The sequence below is a fragment of the Vicugna pacos genome, chromosome 8 (genome assembly GCF_048564905.1).
Source record: "Vicugna pacos chromosome 8, VicPac4, whole genome shotgun sequence".
Classification (NCBI taxonomy): domain Eukaryota; kingdom Metazoa; phylum Chordata; class Mammalia; order Artiodactyla; family Camelidae; genus Vicugna; species Vicugna pacos.
In genome coordinates, this window is record NC_132994.1 from 59230722 (window position 1) to 59253371 (window position 22650).

The 22650-nt window shown below is 39.6% G+C and overlaps 1 protein-coding gene across 7 annotated transcripts in view; it reads right to left on the reverse strand.

Annotated features, from left to right (window-relative positions):
- Positions 1-22650, reverse strand: part of HIVEP2 (HIVEP zinc finger 2) — a 176847-nt gene that overhangs the window by 131206 nt on the left and 22991 nt on the right. For 2 of the 7 annotated variants that reach the window (XM_072965948.1, XM_072965950.1), the window contains exon 2: positions 5384-5458. The exons of the other annotated variants lie outside the window; for them this stretch is intronic. The gene's annotated coding sequence lies outside the window, so the exon portion shown is untranslated. The remainder of the gene's footprint in view (positions 1-5383; positions 5459-22650) is intronic. 7 annotated transcript variants of the gene reach the window in all.

Genomic DNA, 22650 nt, shown 5'->3' on the forward strand with positions numbered 1-22650 from the left:
CTTAAGTGTAAAGCCTGACCATTTGTGTCCCTGTATCTACCCTCATGATCTAAAATCAACTTTACTGAACTAAGAACCAACGGCTGATATAAGGGGAAAATACTCAAACAGAGCTTCTTCAGAAGTCTTCATTTAATGAAAAATACTTATTGCCTAATAATGCAGAAGACAAGCTAAAACTCGAAACATGACCTTGTTTGAGAGGTTCTTTGCCTAAGTGTGATCATTTTCCACAACACCTCACAGGGAAGTCAGATCCACTGGGGTCAACACGACAGGCTACTCTAGTCAATCTCGTCACTTCACCTACCTTGTCACATTCCAGCACTATTGTTTTCTAGCCTCACAGAGACATCCAGTTCCTCAAGCCCTCCCTTCCAATAGCTCAGAACCTCTTCCTCTTGTCCTATCTCTCTTCCTCCAGCTCCTTCCTCTCCTCCTCCCCCACCTTTCACTATCCTGTCCGGATCCCACTGGGAACCACCTCCCCCTTGTCCTTGCCAGCATTCTTTGTCACCCTATTCCTTCAGTGTATTCATCTCAAAAACCTACTCTGGACCACTCCCCCTGCGAGTCCTATATCACCGTCTCAGATCAGGAACATCAACTACTACAGAGGCAGAGCTATTTCTGCTGAGCCCTCTGCAGACCAGGTGAGTGTTACCATCTCATGATTGCGCTTCCTCTACAGGCAACTCCAAGCGTTCCCTACTTTCTTCAACATTATTCAATATTTACAGACAAATGACTTTGCCTTCTTCTTCACAAAAACTATAAATGAAATGAAATGAAATAAAGATTTTCAAGGAAACATTTCCTCCATGTAGAGTTTCTATCCATAAACTAATTATTAACACACCTCCCTACCCTCCCCACCTTCTGCCCCAATTAGCCCTTTCTAGAGTTGGGAGCACACCAACTGCTCCAGGATTCTGCTCAATCAGTGATCATCTGTTCCTTTTCTCAGCCCCCTTTGTCTCTCCAGTGGCTCCCTCTTGGCCACACACATCAACAGGTTCACATCTATATAAAAATACTCTCTGGGTCCCAGTGCTATCTGTCTATCACCTCACTCCTCCCAGGCACAGCCAAGCTTTTGGAAAGAGTAGTCAAGACAATGAGGGCAAAAGTAGGACTATAATATTGTCCTCTCCTCTGACTTCAGTGCTAGAATAACCCTTGGTGGGCCCTTAACAAATAATTCTCCCTGCTTAATACTGATTCTTCAAAAAGGCAGAAAGCCCAACGAAAAAGGGAACAAAATATTTCAACAGGCGCTGTGTAAAAGAGATGAAAAGGGGCTCGACTTCACTCATCATCAGAGAAATGAAAATGAAAACTACAAGACTACACCACTAAATAACCACCAGCTTGGTCAAAATAAGCAAGATGAAAATACCACAGCAGAGTAGGGGCAGTGAGGACCCTCGGGCACTGTTGAAAGGAGTGTAAATAGGCACGTACACTTTGAAAAAGTGTGCGGCTGTTAACCAGCAACACTGACAGGTGTAAGCCCTCAGATCCAGCAACTCCACCCCTGGGTATACACCCAACAGATACGCACTATAACATTCACAGGAGCAGCATTTGTAATAGCCAAAAACAAAACCCAATTCATCATCGGTAGAACGAATAAATTGTTGTAAATTCATACAGTGAGATTCTATACAACAAGACTGAATGACTGTTACGTGCAAAAACATGAATGAACCTTGCTAACGTATTGGTAAGTGAAAGAAGCCAGAAACAAAAGAGAACACAGCGTAGGGTGTGATTCCATACATGAGAGTATAAAAATTGGCAAAACCTCCATGGCATTTAAAGTCATAGAGTAGCTGGGAAAGGGCAAGAGAATTGCTCTTGGAATGCTGATAACGTCCTGTTTTTTTCATCTGCTGTTTAGTTTGGGAAAATTCATCAAACTGTTGGTGTCCTTTTATGAATATATGGTATATTACACAATTTTAAAAAATCTGGGTACATTGATTTGCCCCAGGTCCTCTTCTTACTCAAAACCCTCTTGATTTCCTTCTGTGTGTCACCCTTATAGACTCTAAGATCCCTGAAGCCAGAGACCAAGTGTTTTTCACCTTGGCTTCCTTCCTTCTTGCACAGGACGTGGCACACACCAGCTCTCAACAGATTATTCTAGACCCACGAACAGGCATGCTTCCTCAGCCCCGCTGATAAGTCCTGTTCTTTCATATGCTCTTGACTCCGAAGGCTGTATTTTTAGCCTCCCCACTAGGGGACAGGTTTTGAGATCTGCCTACAGAACGCAGCAGTGATGATAATCTGCTTTTATTTGAGAACTGGCTTTGAGTCACAAGCTTTACGCAGATGATCCTTTGTCCCTCACCAGTGGGCTTCCAGCCAGTGACTACTACCTCCACTTAACAGACCAAGAAACTAACGACTCCAGATTGAGGTTAAGTAACTTACCTCAAACCACACAGGGGACAAGTAGAATTGAAACTCAGGTTCTTTCTGATCCCCAAACCAGTGACCCTTCCACAGACCACACATGATCATCCAAAACACAGGTCATTGCTTTTCTCAAAGGCCTGCACATCTTCCTGTCTCTCTCATCCTGGGCACCATCACCACTATGCACCTTGTCGTCCCGCTAGACTCCTGAGAACCGCCTTCTCTTTCCCTCATCCGTCACACTGACTCAGTCACTGGGGCCGTTTCCTAAGCTTGAAAATCCATCCTGTGTTCACTATTCTGAATATCCTAGCATGAATTCAGGCCTCTGGTTTTTCCTTTTGAAGATGACTATAACTGTCTACAAACCACGTCTCCCAATCCAGGCTTGGGTCCCTCTTAATCACTCTTATGATGCTGCCTGAGAACTCCTGGTAGAATGCAAATCTCAACATGTTTCTCTTCCTTGCCTACAGGAGAAATCCCCAACATACCAGCATGCCAAACCCTCCTTGACCTGGTCCCTGCCAAGCATTCCAGATCATTCCCTCGTGACGTCCACTCCTTCCCTCTCTATATCCTGTAATCCAGCCACATGAAGATCTGCTTGTGGGTTTTAAGTCTTTGGGCCTTTCCATGCCAGAGCTCTGTGTTCCCGGAACGCCTTTCCTCGTGCTGTCTACCAGGCAAACTGCAACTCAGCTTGCAAGTCGCAGCTCAAGCATTTTCTCCTCTGTCAAACCCCTCCAGCAGCGCTGGCCAGTTCCCTTTCATGGCACAGCGAGGCTTCATGCATCTTCTCCTACAGCCCGTTTCACAAAGGACTGCAATATTTTGCAGTCTGCACTTTACTTCTAGATCACTAGCTCCTCACTGGCAGACACGTGCCTGTTCTTGTCTGCATGAACAGGACACCACATAAAAATAAGTCAAAAATAGTCAAATAAGTTAATTAACAAATGAAACTGATGGTATGTGGCTATATGTCATCTTAGTTGCAGATTATTTATGTTTAAGAGTAAAGCCAAAAAGAATGTTCCAAGCAGAAACAATGGGGTAAATGGATCATTTCTTTGTGTGAAGAAATGATGACTGCAGCCCTAAGCGTAAGTTGAAAACATTCAGTTGTCGTATCTTTGGGCACATAAGAGCCTCTGGCTTCTCAGCAATAATTTCCTCCCACCGCTAGGGCCAATCACGATGCTGGGCAGGAATTATGTTCAGGACTAAAAGGTAAAGTGTAAAGATCTGTATTGAAGAGGGCATTTCTTGGTTCCCTAACCTCTGAACCTAGTGTAGATAACCAAATTCAGCCTCAAATCTTAGGTGGTACGAAAACAGTCTAAGATGTACTAGAGGTTATTCTCAGAGCTGACCAAGATGCAGCAGAACATCTGATTTACCCCATGGATCAGCTAAATTGAAGCGCAGCAAAAATAAACATTTTCCAGATTGTTCTATCATTTCCGAAAGGCAGGACAGGGACATGGACAAACACTAACTAGCCGGGTTGTGAAGTTATCTCTTCAAAGTGAAGAGACTAACCAAAGGGCTGGGGGTGCTGATGGAGATGAGCGTGGCTGTGAAGCACAAGTGAGAAAAGGGACTTGGAGTTCCAGAGCTGAGACTGAGGCCAAGTAATTGTGGGCAGGAATACTTAATTCACCGATCGCTCCACACCACCCCCGGGTCCTGGAGCAGAAGGCAGAACCCCAGCTGACCGCCAGAAAGCACTCCCCCCCTCCAAAGGAGGAAGCTGATTACAGCTTTCACAAGCCCCCACGCTACGTGAAGACTGCAATTCAAAGGCTCTCCTAGAAAAAGACAGTGGACAGAGGCAGCCAAATACTCCGAGAGACACACAGAAAAGCAGTAACTGTGTTGACATTCCTAAAAGAGGATGGGGGAGGAGCATCTTCCTCGCAGCAGCATTCTTTGATTGCCTTTTCTTGCTTCCTTTCTGAAGAGAGAAGGGAGGTGGGTGATGGCAGCGCGATCACGTACAAGACCCAGAGGGCAGCTGACATGAACTTCTATCTGGCCTCCTTGCACAAAGGCCTTATTATAATACACACATAAAAGTGCGTGGGCAAGCCTTGGAGGGTTGGTTCTCCGCACCCGCCCCAACCCCAAACTCACTCCCTACCCCGTGCTTTGAGTGCATTTGTGTACACACCCTCTGTCAGAATAGGTTCTTCACGTTGCCATGGAGCTGAAATCTCTGTAGTTTTGATGGGGGATCACACTGCTTTTATACTTCCAACAGCAGAGGTAAGAATCGCACATTAACTCCAGTTACATTCCAGATTTTCTGTTGCTTGTCTTCGCATTCGCATGAACTCTATTTTTTTTTTCAACTTGCCCTATGTAAGCCTGCCACCATGGAAGCTGCTGGCAAACTGATTCTTGTTTTTGTAATATCACTATGCAGAAACTGGAGCACATACGTGATCTGCGAGCTTCCTCTCCCTGAGCCCCTCCCTTCTAACAGAGTTTATGACCTTATCTCACACCTGAGGGGAGTCGGTGAGAAACGCACAATAGAAATCAATCCATATTTAGTAAATACCCTGTGAAACACAGAAAGCATCCTGTAACCAATATCTCTTTTCTCAGAATAAATCTGAACGTTATTTACACTCCGAAAGGTCCTCTTCAAATAGGCCTCAGCAATCAAAATCATATCTATAATACTTTTGCAAATATAGATAGACTTCTGCAAGTTCCACTTGGGTTTCATGTCAAAGCTCAGCTGTTACTTTATTGTTTAAAAATCAAATACAAGAATCTTGAAAAAAAAAAGACTTAACAATGGAACACAACATGATTTGCTAATGCAACTTCAATATTTATGCCAACCCTCCTTTTGGGACTTTGCATCTTGTAAGAAAATGATGATTTGCCTTCTACAAAATCAAGTGCAAAGGAGTTAAAGAAAATGATTTTGATTTCCTACCTGGAAATCTGCTTTCGGTCCTAGTCACACATGCTCACAATCTTGAGTCTCAGTTTCTCAGGTAAGTTCGCCAATCTGCTGACAAGAAGTTTTGTATTACGACTTCTCCTCCCACAGAGCATTACATTAAGACTTGACTACGAAAATGACCAGAAGTGCTAACCAGAGCAGCCAAACGGAATTGATTGGTTTGAAGAAAGAATGTAAACATGTGGAGGTGGGAGAGGCGAAAAAGCTGGGTGACGCACGCAGAACCAAGCTACATACAACACCGGATGGCTGAGCAAAATAAAATTTTAAAAATTTAAAACAAGCTTTTGAGCAACAAAATAAAGAGTGACTGGCACTCAGTGATGACCCAAAAGATAAAATAAATATCCCTGTGTCCACACCAAAATATATAAATAAAAGAGACTCTCTCCCTCCAAGGGGTAAAGCTTAATTATTCTCCCCTTAAGTGTGGGCTGACATCCAGAGAAGACAATGTGGAAAGAGAAAAATAGTAACTTTACTGTAGAAAAACCTAGCAGACTCTACCATAACCAAGTGATCAAGGTTAACACCACCAGTGATCAGTTACGTTGATAGGACACACCCCGTAATTCAATGCAACAAGAAGGGAACCCTCTGTGGACTTACTTCCCCTAAACCGGTAACTCCAGTCTACAAAATGCCTGGCCAACACTCTTCAAAAATATCCATCCCTTCTGAAACAAGTGGAGTATGCCACGGTATGCTATGTTATGGTATGTTATGTTATATATCACATTATATTTTGTATTAGATTGTATTAAATATTTTACAAGTCAAGAGCCAATTAATACTAAACAAACTTTTCAGGAAAACCAGACAGTTCTTTAAAACTGTTAACCAAGCACTCAAATAGACTAGCCTTTTTAGGCAGCAATTTTGTTTAAATCATAATTTTTCTTTTTCTTTGATTTTAATGCTTCCATAGCACTTCAGAATGACATCTCCAAACACTGTAACTTTAGTTTTTTTCTTAACCACAAATACTATGCATATTTTCACTATGACTACCAACACCGTGCCTGTTATTGGTGATTCTGACAATTATTTAAATAGGCTGATTCTACATTGATTTCAATGGCACAGCAGTTCAATGTTGGCCAGTTACAGGACCCGGTGAGCACCCTCGCCAGACGCCCCATGCTGCTTGTGGATAGGCATTCCCCAGCTTCCTGGCTGGGTGACAGCAACCACAACAGCCCACAAGGCGGGTGGAGAACCGATGAATAAAATGACAAATATTTGTGATGAAACAGGATGTTGGAGAAGGGGGAGAAGGGATGGAATATCTCAACTACTGAGCTACTGAAGCTACTTTGGAACTTTAACAGTATTCCCTTGTTGTAAAACCGAGAGCACTACACAGATAGATCTTTTCTCTAGTGTCTCCCCCTTTATTGTAAACAATTTACAGAATTCCTATTGTACAATTCGTCCCCCAGGCACAAGATTTAAGACTTTGGGCCACTGACCCACAAACACTATACTCCCAACAAATGCTGTAATCATCCACTGAATACAATTCAAACGATGATGAGAAAATATAATTTTTTTTTCAGGCCAAAAAAACACTTTCAATAGATCTGCCCTTGCTGTTGATTGAATATATAATTTAAACGATTATTTACTAAGTTAAATCTCTCTTCTACGCCACTTAGTGACAACAATAATAATACTTTACAGGCTCAGGGGCTTCTCTTCAAGAGCAAATAAAAGAAATTCTGAAACAAAACACAATACTTCACCTAACTTGCCCCAAACTTCATTCTTAGTCTTTCTAATTCAATCAGTCCAATTCTACATCTCACACCATTTTTTTATCAGTTAACCATGAGCAAGTAACCATAAGCAAACTGTGGTTTCCATATCTATTGACCCAGGATAAGAATGGGCCAATATGTCATAAGCACACAACTGGCTTGACTTCTCCTCCTTTTCTTTGATTTATTAAAACCAACTTAATTACTGTTTTGATAGCTTTGTTTGCCCATTTATTGTATAATACTTTTGATAAAACAATTTATCAAAAGTATCTTCTAAAATTAATTACTTAAAGGAAACCACCTTTCATTAGCTTTGGAAATTTGTCTTCCCTGTTGGAAATACTGGAAGAGATCTTGAACCCCAGTCTGTAAATCAGTTGAGAAATATACTGTTCAGCTTCTACCAATTAATTAAATATTTATCAGATAACTAAGGTTACTTTTAAATGATTGTAAGATCAATCAAACCAATAAAAAGAAAATGCTATTATGCTTTATAAATTCCAAAAGTATATCCCAGGTACCAAATAGAATCTGAGCCTCAGAAGAAGAAGAAAATCAACCGCAAGGCCCATTTTATACAATCAATAAGAGGCCGCTAAAGTGATTTTTGCAAATGACCAATGATTTGATGCCACATTTCTGAAATGATATTTAAATTTTAAAAGTAAGACACTCGGAAGCAGTGTCATAAATGCTCAAAAACACATGGAAAAAATGGATTTCCAAACATAGAGTTTTTAAAGTGTTATAAATTTTTTTTGTTAAATACATTTCTTAATTTACCAGTCAGCTTCACTGTACTCAGGTCTTAAATGTAATTTGCACCTACATGCTAAACTCTCTTTGTAAATCTACATTTATCTGTAGATACAACAAATATTTGTTAGATTCTTTAAATATTAAAAATACAAGCTGAAAATTTCCCTCGAACTTGAACATTCCATGTTTCCAGAATACACATGTCTGTAAGAATCCAATCCACTTGACGGTAGACCAAGGAGCAACAAGAACAGTGGTAAGCAGAGAACTGCACCTTTTTGACAGTAACTTTTAAACAACTTTGAAAGCATTTCTGTCAAAAACTAATCAGAATAGACAAACCAGATAAAACTAAGCTAAAATTATCAAACGTACAAAATAACAAAACAAAATTAAACCACAGTGAGAAATATTAGAACCAAGTATAAGCAACAAAAATTAATATTTATAATATATAAAGAGCTCATAGAAATTTATTTCTCAAAAATAACCAGGAAATAAACTAGAAAACATGACAAGCCAATTCAGAAAGAGAAATATAATTAATAAAGAAACCTCACGAATGATTAAAGAAATACAAATCAAAACAATGCAAGGAAGATTTTTATTTTGGCACAGCTATGATAAAAATGGAAAGTGATCTGAAAGATAGGGACCATGAATAATAAAAATATTCAAACCCTTTGAGTAAATAATCTCACAGGAGAAAAATGGTATATTCAAAAATAAGGGAATTTTAAAACTGTGACCATTAAAATAAAATCATATGACCATTAAAATTAGAGTACTGAAATTAGTAAAATGGAAAGTGTTCATGAAAATTTGCTTTTGAAAATAAGGGCTATGTCAGTATCATGATTATAACTATTTCAAACGTGTGAACATGAGCAAAGATCAGGAGTATATAGGGAAAAATTAAAAATCAGATTGATTGTAAAAGGTGATCAGATAGCTCTGTCTTTTACTGATAAATGAGATAATATTTGCACGTGCGGTAAAAATTAAACACTTGACAAGAACAAATAAATGCAGTAATCTAATGAGTTCCAAAATAAAATTTCCCAAATGCATCAACCAGTACCTACCATGAGACAATACTACTCCCCAGGCAAACTCACCAACGGCCGGATCTCTGTACCCAAAGCAAGGCTCAAACTTTACACAAAGTGAGACTATGAATGATCCGTAGCATATCCATGTCCCCTGAGCCATTAATCCACGCCAGGTCTCTAAACGTTTACTTCCTAGCTTGTGATGTTAGGGATGTTTCATTGTTATCCTTTTAACTGTACCACATCCATTATTTCTACGGGAGTTCATGACACGCTACCAAATCACATTGTTTGAATACAGGCAGTTCTCAACTTACAAACACCTGACTGAGGAAAACCAAAAATAAAACCAGCTGCCGCTGTCCCTGTGTTGTCGCCTTCTAACACTCCCAGAGGTCTTGCTGATACTCCCAGAGAGACTCAGCTGTTGTGAAAAAACAATCTTAAACTTCTGAGACCATTGGAAGGGAGGAAGGGTCAAAAGAGTGAAAGCCAGACCAGCCAGGGAAACCACACAAAGTCGGTGCTCACCCTCCACAGAACTCAATAAACACTTGATGAGTGAATGAATGAATTTCCATTTTCACTCCTGTAGTTTGAGCCTGATGACTCTGCCCCTATCCTATTGCGGTAGCCTGATAACAGGCCTCCTTCTTGGGATCCTGATTCATGGAGCTGGAGCTAAAGAAGGGAATCAAAACCGAGAAACGAACAGCTGTGAGCAACAGGCTGCCCACTAAGGCAGTTCACAGGATCAAGTCCAAGCCCAGGACCAACTCAGAAAGGTCTGTCTCCAAAAGTGCAGGCAGAGAGTACGTGATATACAGAGAGGCAAGACATAAACGGTGAAAGAAAGACTTAAGTTCAAAGTCTAGCCAAGCTTATTAACAAGGATGCCAAATGAGGGATCAAAGAAATGAAGTCCGTGTGATACAGAAGAAGGAAAGATGGTATCCAAGTGCGGGTGGGCCGGTTTGGGACTAGTCTTGTGACCCCTCAGAGCACCAGTGTGATGCAGGACTCCAGCCTCACTGAGATGGCAGACACAGAACCACTATATACACATCTGAGATCTAGTAACTTCTCAATTTGTTTCACTCTTTCTATATATTCATCTTCTGAAATTTCAAGCCACTCCATTGCTCAAAAATCTTCCTCAGCTCCTCTTACCAACTGAATCAGAAAAATCACAGAACCTCGGCATTTGAAAGGGTTTTAAGGCCTTTTAGCTCACAGCAAAGGGGTAAAACAACTTCACTCTTTCATTCAAGACCCATCACAATATGGTCCAGGCTATACTCCCTCTGACCCTTTAATCCTCTCCTTGCACATTTCTTGCCTCCTGGCTTTCACTCATGGCCATTATGCTGAACAACTACAGGAGGCACCATTTATACCACAGTCTATGTGAATGGTGCCCTCCAAAGCTTGGTAACATTCAATTCTCAGGCAGCCATATGGGGTGCTCCTACTTACATCTGTCACATTCTCTCCACCTGGAATGCCATCTCCCAACTCCATCTCTGCTTCCAAAGATGCTAACCACTCTTCAAAGACCCTGTCTTCCATAAAATCTTTCCTGGTTGTAATCTTTTTCTTTGAACTTTCATTTCACTGGTTTATGCCTCTTGTATGCATGTTCTGTCTTCTAGTATAATAATAAGTTAGTTATGCATGTCTTATAATCAATACTAGATTGTATGTATACTCCCTGAGAATGTAGATGGCATTGGATTCGCCTTTCTTTCTAAACAGTTCCAAGCCCATTGCCCAAATCAGGACAGTACCTAAATAGCTGTTTGCTGGACTTCCAGTCAGGATGGAAACAGAGGATTCAGGAACTAGAAAAGTTAGAGGGAGTTGTGTAGACTGGAAAGGAACATAGCGATGGGAGACGTAGGACTGAATTTTGATAACCTGATGCCTTCAGGCCCACTGGTTTGGAGGGAGTGCACTTAGGTAGGATGTCACGGTCAAACACACACCTTTCTTTATTTCAAGATTTTGCCTGAGACCAAACGTGTACTTATGGAAAAAGAGGACTTCCTCTTCACCTTTTCCCCTCTCCAGTAAGACTCAAGCTTCCTAGAAAGTGAATTCCAAATTCTGCACAACCAAAGACACAGTTTTGAAACCAAGTACAGAGTAACCAAGCACAATTTAACCTGTTTCATATAATATCAAAAAATAATTTTCCTTTTTCAGTTAACAAAAATCTACTAAAGAAAAAGTTTAAAGAACACAAATGTGAACACCTGGAGAGCAGGTTTATCATTTCAGGGATCTAAATAAGGTTTTCTCTACTATACAGAGCCCATGTGTCTGCCTAGCACAGAATATGCATTTTCATAATTAGAATGCACGCTAAAATGTCTATTTTGATAGATGTATCATGCTCCAAGGAAACAATTATGATATATCAAAGGATGGTTAGCCATATAAAATATGATTCAGCATTAGCTACATAGAACGAGACACCTGCAAATTGCTACATACAGATATATACTGGTTGATAATCCAAAATATTTTAGTATACATCTATATAAATGAGCATTTATAATCTGAAAAATAAACCCCACACATTTTAAGACCGTGTAAATATAAACAAGGCAGAAGACAGGACAACAATATTAAAGAGTACAGAGCTGGGGAATGAATTACATACTAAGCATGTAGAATAAGCCTTCACACACCAAAAATTTTTTGAGATTTTTTTTTTAAATATATATCTAAAAAGGTTAGTTTTCTAAAACATTATCGAAAAGGAAAATTTTCAGGGTCATTACCAGGAACATAGATTACTACAGTAAACCTATTTATTTATATTTATAAATATATACACGAACGTATGCACACACACACACACAGACACACACACTTCTGTATACAAGAGCCTCTCCTATAAGACAAGGAGTACATTAAACACAGGAAACACACTACCAGATGGGACAAGCATGGTCTCAGCCCTGGTAGAAGTTAGATTCTAAGAAAGATTAACAACAAATAGTTACTGTAAACTGGAGCAACAGTAATGTCTCCTTAAGCCACTGAGATGTATGCCCTTGCTTACTCCTCCACTCTTCAGCTTGCCTGTAGGCCTATGTTTTGTGCCTTTTTAAGATCTTACGTCTGATTTCTACAGTTTGTCTGTTTCCTTCTTCACTTTCAGGCTGTCAGCTATCACTTTTGCAATCAATGTGCCATCCTTTACCACCAGCACTCTTCTCCTTCCATCTAATGCACAGCTCCTAATCATCTCTAGAAGTTTACATCATCGAGCCAGTAAAAACCAAGACTCAAATAAGGACAAAACAATCTCTGAGTGATGCCTTAATAAGAGCTTGGTATCATTGTGGTTTGATGAAATTCTTGCATTCTTTCTGATGCGATATTTCTATTATCTCATTGACCCAGGCATACATTGGAAGACAGTTAACAAATGTTCTACCCACAAAATTTCCCACCTCTTCTCCCATCCCCTTCTGGAAAAAAAAAAATACAAAAACATAAAAGCCCCACGCTTCTGCTCAAAAGAAATACCCCTGCTGTCAGAAAAGGTTTCTTTAAGGAAAGTACGTAGCAATGGTATCATAATATATAGACCACTGTTTCTCAAAGAGTAGTGCTCAAATCACCTGCATCAGAATTACCTGATCTGCTTCTTAAAATTCAGGTTTCCTCTGCACCTCCTCAGATCTAGTGACTCATATTTATAGAGCGTAAGAACTTGAACTTTTTAAAAGCACCGCAGGAGTCCAGTGAGCATGCTAAAGCTTGAAACCGCTGATCCAAATAATCAAAGAGTGCTTATTGAAGATGTCAGGCTGAGCCCTAAAGACCCGCGTCCTCTATTTCACTATCCGTCTCTAACATTTATTGAGTGCCACCGTCTGCAAAGCACTGGAGAAAATTAAGTTGAAAAAGTTTAAAAAATAAAGTTTAAAGGCTGCTGCTGCCCAGGAAGCTTCCATTCTAACCAGGAAGACTAAATATAGACAAATGAAAAGGCCTTTTAAATATACACACACAGTGCTCAGGAGGAGGGGATGGCTGCCCAACTGGAGTCTTATGGATGGTGGGCAAACAAACCCAAGAGAGGGGCTGAGTCAAGGACTGGGCGGACTATCATAGGAACTCCTAAAGGAAGACTTCCAAAGCAAGTCTGCGGCAGAATTGAAAAAGCAAGATTTTCAAATGTGAGTCTCTCAAGAGGTGTGAAGATTTCCAGAGGGCATTTAAGATCAAAAAGAAAATCTGTATAATCGTATCTCTTGAAAAAGAATATGAAAAGGAATGTACACATGTGTGACTGAACCACTCTGCTGTACACCAGAAATTAATACAACATTGTAAATCAACTATACTTCAATTTTTTTAAAAAATCGTATCTTTTGGTACTACAGAGAGAAAGAGGAAAGCCTGGATGCAGGATAAAAAACCTCGGATATTGGCTTGGGAAAACCTCCTTGAAAATGAGCTTTTACAAATAGATATTATCTTTTGAGGCAGACAGAGGAGATACTGTAATGTCCAGTTTATAGATGAGGAAATTAAGATTCACCTGAGACCCCTTTCCAGAGTTCTTGTAGAGCAGGGCTGGTCCTTTCTTTCCATCAGGGATTATCCAGACAGCCTGACGCTGCCTGAAGCCAAGGGATCATTCATTCTTACCTGTCCTTCAAAACATCAAGCTACTCAGAAATGTTGTATTTCCCCACCCCTCCATTTCAAGAAGCCAGGGGAAGAACGTGTGTGTGTGTGTGTGTGCGCACACATGTCCACACACGAGGATACATGTATGCACGAGAGTGTGTGTGGAGGAGGTGTCACTGACCAATTAATTAACCACTCATTATTTCTTAATGAAGAGCCACTGTGTTTAGTATTCTAATGGATGCTACAGTAGCAATAGCATTTATGGCAAATTATGCAGAAAAATACTCAAAGTCTCTTTGATTTGTGGTCAAAATGACCACCCAAAATCATCATACTGGGTTAGTGAGACACATCTTTCCTCCAGCTATACTGTCCAATATGATGACCACAGGTGAACATTTAAATTTAAAATTAACATTAAATAAAATAAAAAATTTAGTCTCTCAGAAAATTGACACAACATTGTAAACTGACTATAACTCAATAAAATAAAATTCAAAAAAAATTTAGTCCCTCAGGTGCACCAGTCACATTTCAAGGGCTCCAAAGCCACATGTGGTTACTGGCTACCATACGACCAGTTCAGATATAGGGCATCCCCATCACTGCAGAGTTCAACTGGACGCCCCTGCTCTAGCGTAGCACTCCTTCTGAGAACACATCTACAGATCCCAATAGAAACAGCTGTCGTTTACATCTAGTTCTAAACGTACGCTTACAACCGTGATCAAACTTTGGTCCCTTCCACTAAGCCTGTCCAAGTCCCTCAAGCAGAAATTCATAGCTTCCTCCTCAGAAATCCCTTAACCCCCCCTGCTCAGCATACTTCTTTTTCCATGGCTGTTTTCATCCTGGCTTGACAGGTGTGTGCACATCCATCTCCCCGACAGCTAGCTCCTCAAGACCAGTGGTGTCGTAGTCATTTGAGCACACGCTCACAACCCAGATCAGTAAGGGTTCCATAAATACAAGGTACATTCTTAATTAAAATATTACTAGGTAGAACATATTACTAATGGGAAATCTAGAGAATAAAAATATAGATATGAAAGGAAAGAGAAATAAGAGTCTAAAGCATAAGGTTTTGTAATCATTACTAAAGGGTAGCTGCTTAGATGGAACTTGTTTGTGCTGCACATTTAGAAGGAAAAAAATCAAGTTCTTTTAGGAGTAGGTCTGAAAATATCCTCAGCTGACATAAATCAGAAGATCACTGGGCAATCTATTGCCAACCCTGTAACACTGTCATCTACTTGCCTACAGGGACTGCCCTCAACCACTGTGCAAAGGGACAAAGCCAGGGCTGCCGGTGACCCACGGGGGTTGGACAGCATAGCTTAGAAGAGGCTTTCCAAAAAAGTTTGTATCAATCTAATTCTTACTCGTGCGATAACAACATTCTCAAAACTCAAGCCTTCAAATTCAGATGAGAACTTCTTTTAAGCTCAGAACTTCTTCTGGACCACTAAAAAAGGTACATTTCCTTCACGTTATCATTTGGATAGTTTCAAATTACCCAACATATGAACAATATCCAACTTTTTTTTTTTTAATCTGTTAGAGGGAAGAAAACCCATGCATCAGGGCACACTGATATGCATCTGTGAAGATGGAAAAAAATTTTTTTAAGAGAAAAGTTATCACATTCATACCTCATCACTCAGGGTCTTATTTAGTCAATTTTAATGCAGCCTCCTGTTCTTAACTAAGCTCCTGGACACTTTCCCACAAGCTGTGGAAGCTAGAGATACGGAGGGGGCCACCTTAGACCAGAGGAAAGGTAACTTTACAGGAAACGAAACCAGGCAAAGGAGTGAGAGCACAAGTGATGACAGTCGGAGAGATTGGAGATAAGGCTGGAGAGGGGCGATGAGGTGGCCTTCAGAGGAAGCGAAACTTCAAACCCGCGTAAGACGCATCATTTTCCACAAGAAAGTCACCCACTCTGGCCCCAACCTCACCTTCACCACCCCACCATCCCCCATCTCCTTTACTCATTCGTATGGCCTGTCTTCACTGTTAACATTTTAGATTGTTAAAAAGTGGTCAGCCAAAAGACCCACCTGCCAAAGGCTGGATTAGTCAAATCACCAGCAGCAAATGCACCTCCGCGCACACACTTTCCGCCACAACATCCCCTAAACTTGGTTAGACCAGAGCCCGGAAACATAGGGCCAGGCTCTCAGTATCGGAACAAAGGCGCGGGAAGGCCCTGGGATTTTGCGGTCACTGTACAGGCGATGGAGCGTGGCGGCTGAAGCCCCCGGATTAGGATCGGGCTTCACTGCCTAGCCGTGTAATAATACCCTGAGCAAGCTACTTACCTTCTCCCAGCCTCCATTTCCTCATCTGTCAACTACTGGCACCATATGCCCTCAAATTTAAGTTCTCCACCAATTCTAGGACATGTGCATTTTTTTATACTTCAACCATTTCTGAAACCAGACTGTCATCAAGAGCATCTTTCTTGTGTATAAACTATACTTTGAAAAAATTCGTTTTAAATTTTTTTTTAAAGAGCATGTTTCAATTAATTGGAGGCTTTATTGTTTTTTCTTAGAGCTACATCCAATGCCATCTTACCAGTGATGGAAATACTATAGAACCTACTTTGTAGGGTTTTGGTAAAGATTAAATTTATTAATGTAGTATTAAGTATTTAGAGTAGTGCTTGGCCCTGAGTAAGATATGAAAATTATTATTCGTTACTATTAGTAAATGTATGACTCTGAAATGGGATGCAGTCACAAGACAGAATCTGCCTATCATTCCCCATAAACTGTGTGTTAGAACAATGGTTAATGTAGAGGTGCTGGGAGGGACGGTGAAATACCTAATTAAAATCTGATTTATCCCCAGCCCTTGGCACTGTGCCTGGCACAGAGTAAGTTCTCGGTAAGTAACTGTTGACTAAAGCAACTGAATGTACGACCCAGCTTTATTCATGCCAAAGACTCCCTGTAATGGACAAAACATCTAATATCCCCTTTATAGAAAGAACCGTGAGAAAATTGATTTCTGCTATTTCATCACAGCAGCCCTGGAAAGCTAGCATCTCTCCTCAGAGACTGTGACACCGGACTCCCTTCTTCTCTGGTCAGCCTTTCCTGATCTTCTTGGTGGACTCACTCCCTCATTTCAGGCCTTTAAAAGCTGCAGTTTCTCAAGATTCAGCCCCAAGACTTCTCTTCTTCTCACACTAAATATCCTCACGTACATCCTCTCATCTACCACAGCTCAATTACCATCTATCTGCTGATGGCTCCCAAATCTCCATCTCCAGTCCATCCCCTCCTCTAGATCTGCATGTTCACCCAAGTACTTGACATCGCCATGTGGATAATTCACAGCCACTTCAAACGGGACAAATCCAAAGTCACCACTCCCACAAACCGGGTTCTTCTCATGCCAATAAATGGCAACTCTGCCCACGCTGGGGCACAGGCCACACACAGAAATCATTCTGGGCTGTCTCCTATCCATTCCACCGTCAAATGCTATCTGTTTCTCCAAGTGGAAATTTCTCACATCTCCCCACTTTTCTCCATTCTCCACCTCTACCACTCCATGGTAATGGATTAATCCAGTATAACAATCCACTCCCTAGATTACTGCAATAGCCCCTGGACTAGTTCTAGACCCACTCCTGGCACCCTCCAATTTGTTCCTCAGCAGACGGAGTAATATTCAAAAAGCAGATCTGACCCTCTCATCTTCATGCTTAAATAACTTCTATGGCTTTCCATTCCATTCATTTTAGGATAAAGACCAAAATCCTAAGCCAGGACTCTGCCTGGAACAGCCCTGCCAACTCTCCCAGCAGCCCCTCCCTTGCTCTTGGCGCTCCAGCCACAGCAGTGTGCCCCCCTTTTTTGATGGAAACCACAATCCTGCCCGTCACAGGGCCTGTGTGCAAGCTGCCCCATCCACCTGCAGAACTCGCCAACTCCCTTCACTTAGTTAATGTCTCCTCATCAGTCACTCTGGGCTCAACACACTCATCCTTCCAGAACTTTGCCAAAAAGATGAAGCTGCCCTATTCTCTCTCCTCACAACTTAATCACCTCCGTCACAGCACTTAAGCATAATTAGACATCTGTATGATTACTAGATTAATACGGAAGAGTGTCCCCTACAAGGACTGAAACCATGACTTTCTTGTACCTGCTCTATCTCTAGCTTTGGCACATAACAGACACTCAATAAATACTTGTTAAATAATTTAATGAATGGTAAGCAAACCTAATATATGTGTTGAAAGAAGCTACTACGTAGCTTCTCAGACAATTTTAATTGTCTATCATACTGTAATACAAATTTTCTTTACATACAGTATTTTTCATTGAAGTATAGTCAATTTACAATGTGTTAATTTCTGGTGTACAGCATAGTGATTCAATTATACATATTTATATATTCTTCTTCATATTCTTTTCCATTATAGTTTATTACAAGATATTGAATATAGTTATATAGTTCCCTGTGCTATACAGTAGGAACTTGTTGTTTACCTATTTTATACATAGTAGTCTGTATATGCTAGTCCCAAACTCCTAACTAACCCACCCTCTTCCCCTTTGGTAACTATAAGTTTGGTTTCTCTGCATCTATCTCTCTATCTACCTGTCTGTATATATATATATATATATATACATGTATATTCCTTTTCACATGCTTTTTCATTATAGGCCATTACAAGGTATTTTTTAATTTCCCAAAAGTTTCTACTCTAACACAATGGAAATACAAAAAACATTATGGGCCATAGTTTAGGTAAACTAGATTTTAAACATATTTCTTCTAATGTGGTATTGTTAATACTTATGCAATCATAAACAATTATTAATTTATGTCACTGAAAATTTCAAATCTAATTAGCTGATAACTTCTTTCCTACTCTTATTCTAATAGTACACATATGAGTAAGTGACAGTCAAGTAACAGTTTCCTAAGTGATATACTGTTGAGTTTATCACTAATTCTTCCTTCTCCAAGATTATCAGTCTACTTGATATGAAAATGAAATATGCTAATAACAGGAAAATAAAGTACTGATGTTATATCACCAAAATTAAAGAGTCACTTACTCACACAGCTCTATTAAAAAACTTTCCTCAAAATTTTCTGAGTGCATATCTTGGTATGGGGCTGTGAAGGGTGCAGCACCAGCCAGCAAAAACCACATGCATGACTTCCACATGAAACTCACACACAGCAGATGGCAACAATATGAGAGCATGTGGACTCCAAATTGAAAAATTTAGTTCTCATTTACAGTGATGATAAAAGAGAATGTAACACATCTTTTCTAAATAATGAGGAAGTGTTAATATTTCAGATTTTATGTTATTTAATGAGGAGTATATATAACTTCTAGTGATATATGTACCCAACAGCAGCCACAAACCTTGGACATGATTGTACAAAGGACGAACAACGCTAAGCAATATCCCCCAGATAATCAGACAAACAGCACATCAGATGAACAAATTCTGTTTCTCAAATAGCTTCACACACGTTCTGAAAACCATGCTGCTTTTCCATAATTTTTGCAACAATGTTAGTGCTGAAATGGAACTATCATGATAGTCTCTCTACACCCCTTCTCAATACTGTCTCCTTTCAACCCCCTCTGCTTTATCTTTCTATTTATTTTTTTCTATTAAGCAAATCAGAGTTAAAACTAGAACAGAACCCAGACTTTTCATGGATGCAAAGGTTGCTTCCTATTAGCAACAACCTCCTGGGCCCTTATACCCTTTTGGGTCCTCTTATCTTTGGATTCAGTTTTGAACTTAGATGCTACTAAAAAAACTACTAAAACAACAACGACAACAAAACCCTGCTAAAGCATTAACAGACAAGACGCTTCCTAACTATAGCATCTGGACATTCTGCAGTGGCTTTTGACGCTGCAGGCCTGTGGCTGCTACAGAACTGTCGCCCCAAGATTCATGCCCATGAGGTCATGCCCAGCTGACCTCTTTGGAACGTGATACCATGAAGCACAGCTGTAAAAATAGAGCACTCTATAAGGACTTCTTATTCACCAATAAACACAATGTCCTTTCAATTTTAGAGAACTAACAAGTTCATATATTATAAATACAACGTGAAATAAATGAATGAAAGAGCTTTAACTTATATAAATGTTTTTTCCCATGACCAGGCAACGTAAAAACAAACTCTGACACATACAAGTTCCAATCATTTAGAAAATGATGATGGCATAAAAGCAATTTAACTGAGAGAGCCCGGAGTCTCAGATTAAATCACTCCCATGAAGATTTTTTTTAAATATAAATATCTGTAGTTAACAAATTCATGTTTCTTTGTAGTATATAACTCCCTACATGTTAATTTACTTTTAAGTCATCCAATTTAGATTGTTTTATTTCTAAAACATATCCTTCTGCTTTGATTTAAATGTCTTTGTTAACTCCAAGTCACCCATCTATCCCACAATTCTACCCAGTTTAAGGACATTTTTACTCATTCACACTGGATTTCTTAATTCCAGGATATTTGCCGTTTGTTTTTACTTTAGGTCTTTAAAAACACAAGCAAAAAGAACTCTCAAAAATTAAAAGGCCTTTTGAAGTAAGTCACCTCAACTCTCTTTGTTTATGAGACAAGATCTAAATAAGATAAATAAAAGGAAAATTAGAAAATAATGCTGTGATATGCTCATGTGTGAAATATATAAAAATCCTCCTCCTGATCAGTGGTTTGATTCACTGGTTTCAGAGCTTTACGTTTAAATTTTTGATTCATAATTGTGGTTTAATAATTAAAAAGTGAAACTTACTAGATTCTCACTGGTGAGGTCAGGGATGTGCTTTACCAGTGGCTGCTCAAATCGGGAACTGTCTACAAATATCTTCCAGGCAAATCTAGGTCCACAGTAATCTTCTCACAGACAGGCCTTTTTCTCAAATCACATTGCTTTTAATGAAACACATGTCATAATGCAGTTTAAAGGATGGATAAGTTTATCATTATTCTATTCAAAGACCCACTTTTATAAATTTCCCCTATTTGCCTCCTACAAATAAACTCCATGTTCAAAGCTATTAAGCTCTAGGAAATAAAACGCAATATCTTCATCATCTATGGAAGAATAGTAGAGATGCATTTTTAAATATTGATAATTATCTTTAGTTCTTAAAAAGTCACTCTCACTCTGTTCCTTTCACATTTAATGTGACTATTCTCAGGTAATACTAATAACTTACAAATAAATATACGCCAACCCCACTCCACATTGGTCAGTAATGTTAAAGCACAAAGAATCTTGGTCCTCAGTGGAGGCAGAAATATCTCAAAGAATTAACCTATTCACAAATATAATCACAGGAGTTAAAAAACACACTACATATTCTCTATTTTGGGTAAAAATGGAAAGCTGTCAAGTACATTTTTATGCCCTTAAATATAAGTAAGCTTTTAAAAAATATTTCTGCAGTAGAAAAGTTACTATCATCATATAAAATTAATCTGTTCATTGTAAAGACACAATAGTTCAATTTTCTATAAACCTTGCAAGCGTTTCCTTTCACATTCATTTCATCTCCAAAGATAAAAATTATAGACCCATTTTGCATAACTGCTATGTCAGGTCACAGAGTTACAGCTAAAAAGAAAGTCACAAACATAAGAATAATGTCCCTTCTGTCATATTCTGCTACTTATTTGTCACTTAGTTATCTTGATTATCTCCAGAGTCCTGGCTTCCAAAAGTCAGGGCACTCAGAGCTGGCCCCAGTCCAGCAGCTCCCAGCTCTACTATCTTCCAGGGAGTCCCAGCGGGGTTCTGTTCTCACACCACCCAGATAACATGCCCATGTCCTGGATTGCGGCTGGTAACACACTGAGACCCCGAAGACCCACACTGGAAGGAGAGCTCATCTGGCTATTCCCCAACTAAGAAGAAACAAATTCCCAAATACAACTTAAACTTCAAGACTTCAAGAGCTGGGTTGTTGTTTGAAATAATAAAATTTTTTAAATTCCCTTAGAAAAAGAAAAGTAACCTACCACCACAAGGGGGAAATTTTTTTAAATCGGGTTTACCAACCTGCATAAAAGTAATTATCAGTCCACCCCTTTTCAGTCATTCATTCATTCACTCGTTCACCCATGTATCTAACAAATGTATAATGAGCTACCGGCAGTAAGGAAGCAGGAGGTACAGTCATGATAAAGAGGAGTCTGGGGTTTGAACGCGGACTGCCTTTTAAACTCAAGCTCCTAAACCTTGGACAAGGTACTTAATCTGTCCTTCCGTTTTTTTCACCTATAATATAAGGAGATGAAAAGCCTTGACTCGTAAGAGGATAAAGAGGTAAAGATATGGATTAAATGATTAATACACATAAAGTGCCCAGAAAAGTGCCTGGCATTCAATATTTTTTTTTCTTTTTAGTTATCACTATAAACTAAAAACTTGATCAGACTCTAAAGTACACTGGTAAGTAAGCTCCACTGCCCTCTCCCTACTGAAGATGACAGTGGGGTGGGGCCATGAACTAATTTCAGACTTGTGGTTTACCCTAATCTGAAAGCACTAGAGAAAAAAAAGGATTGTAAAACTTTTTTTGGTAATTCAGGGATTTAATCCTCTTTTTGTCAGAAACGTCTGTATCTAACCTAAATGTCTCCCCTACATTTATCAACATTTGGAGCTTAAATAGTCATTCACACTAAATAGCAAATGATAGCTAAAAATTAATGCTAATCATCTCCTAATTATTAAATCACTTTTTCAGTTTTTATCTTACTTTAACTGTCCACAGCATTTGGTATTGACTCTCTCTCCCTCTTTGGGGCGACACTTCTCCTGGCTTCCATGATATGACCTTCCTGGTTGCCCCCCACCTCTCTGTTCCACATCTTCAAGGCTAGGCCTCAGCTTACATCTCTATTTTTCATGATCTCCCACTTGTCCTTTAAGCTTCAACCATAGTAAATTATTTATGATGTCCCAAACTCCCCCATGCATTCT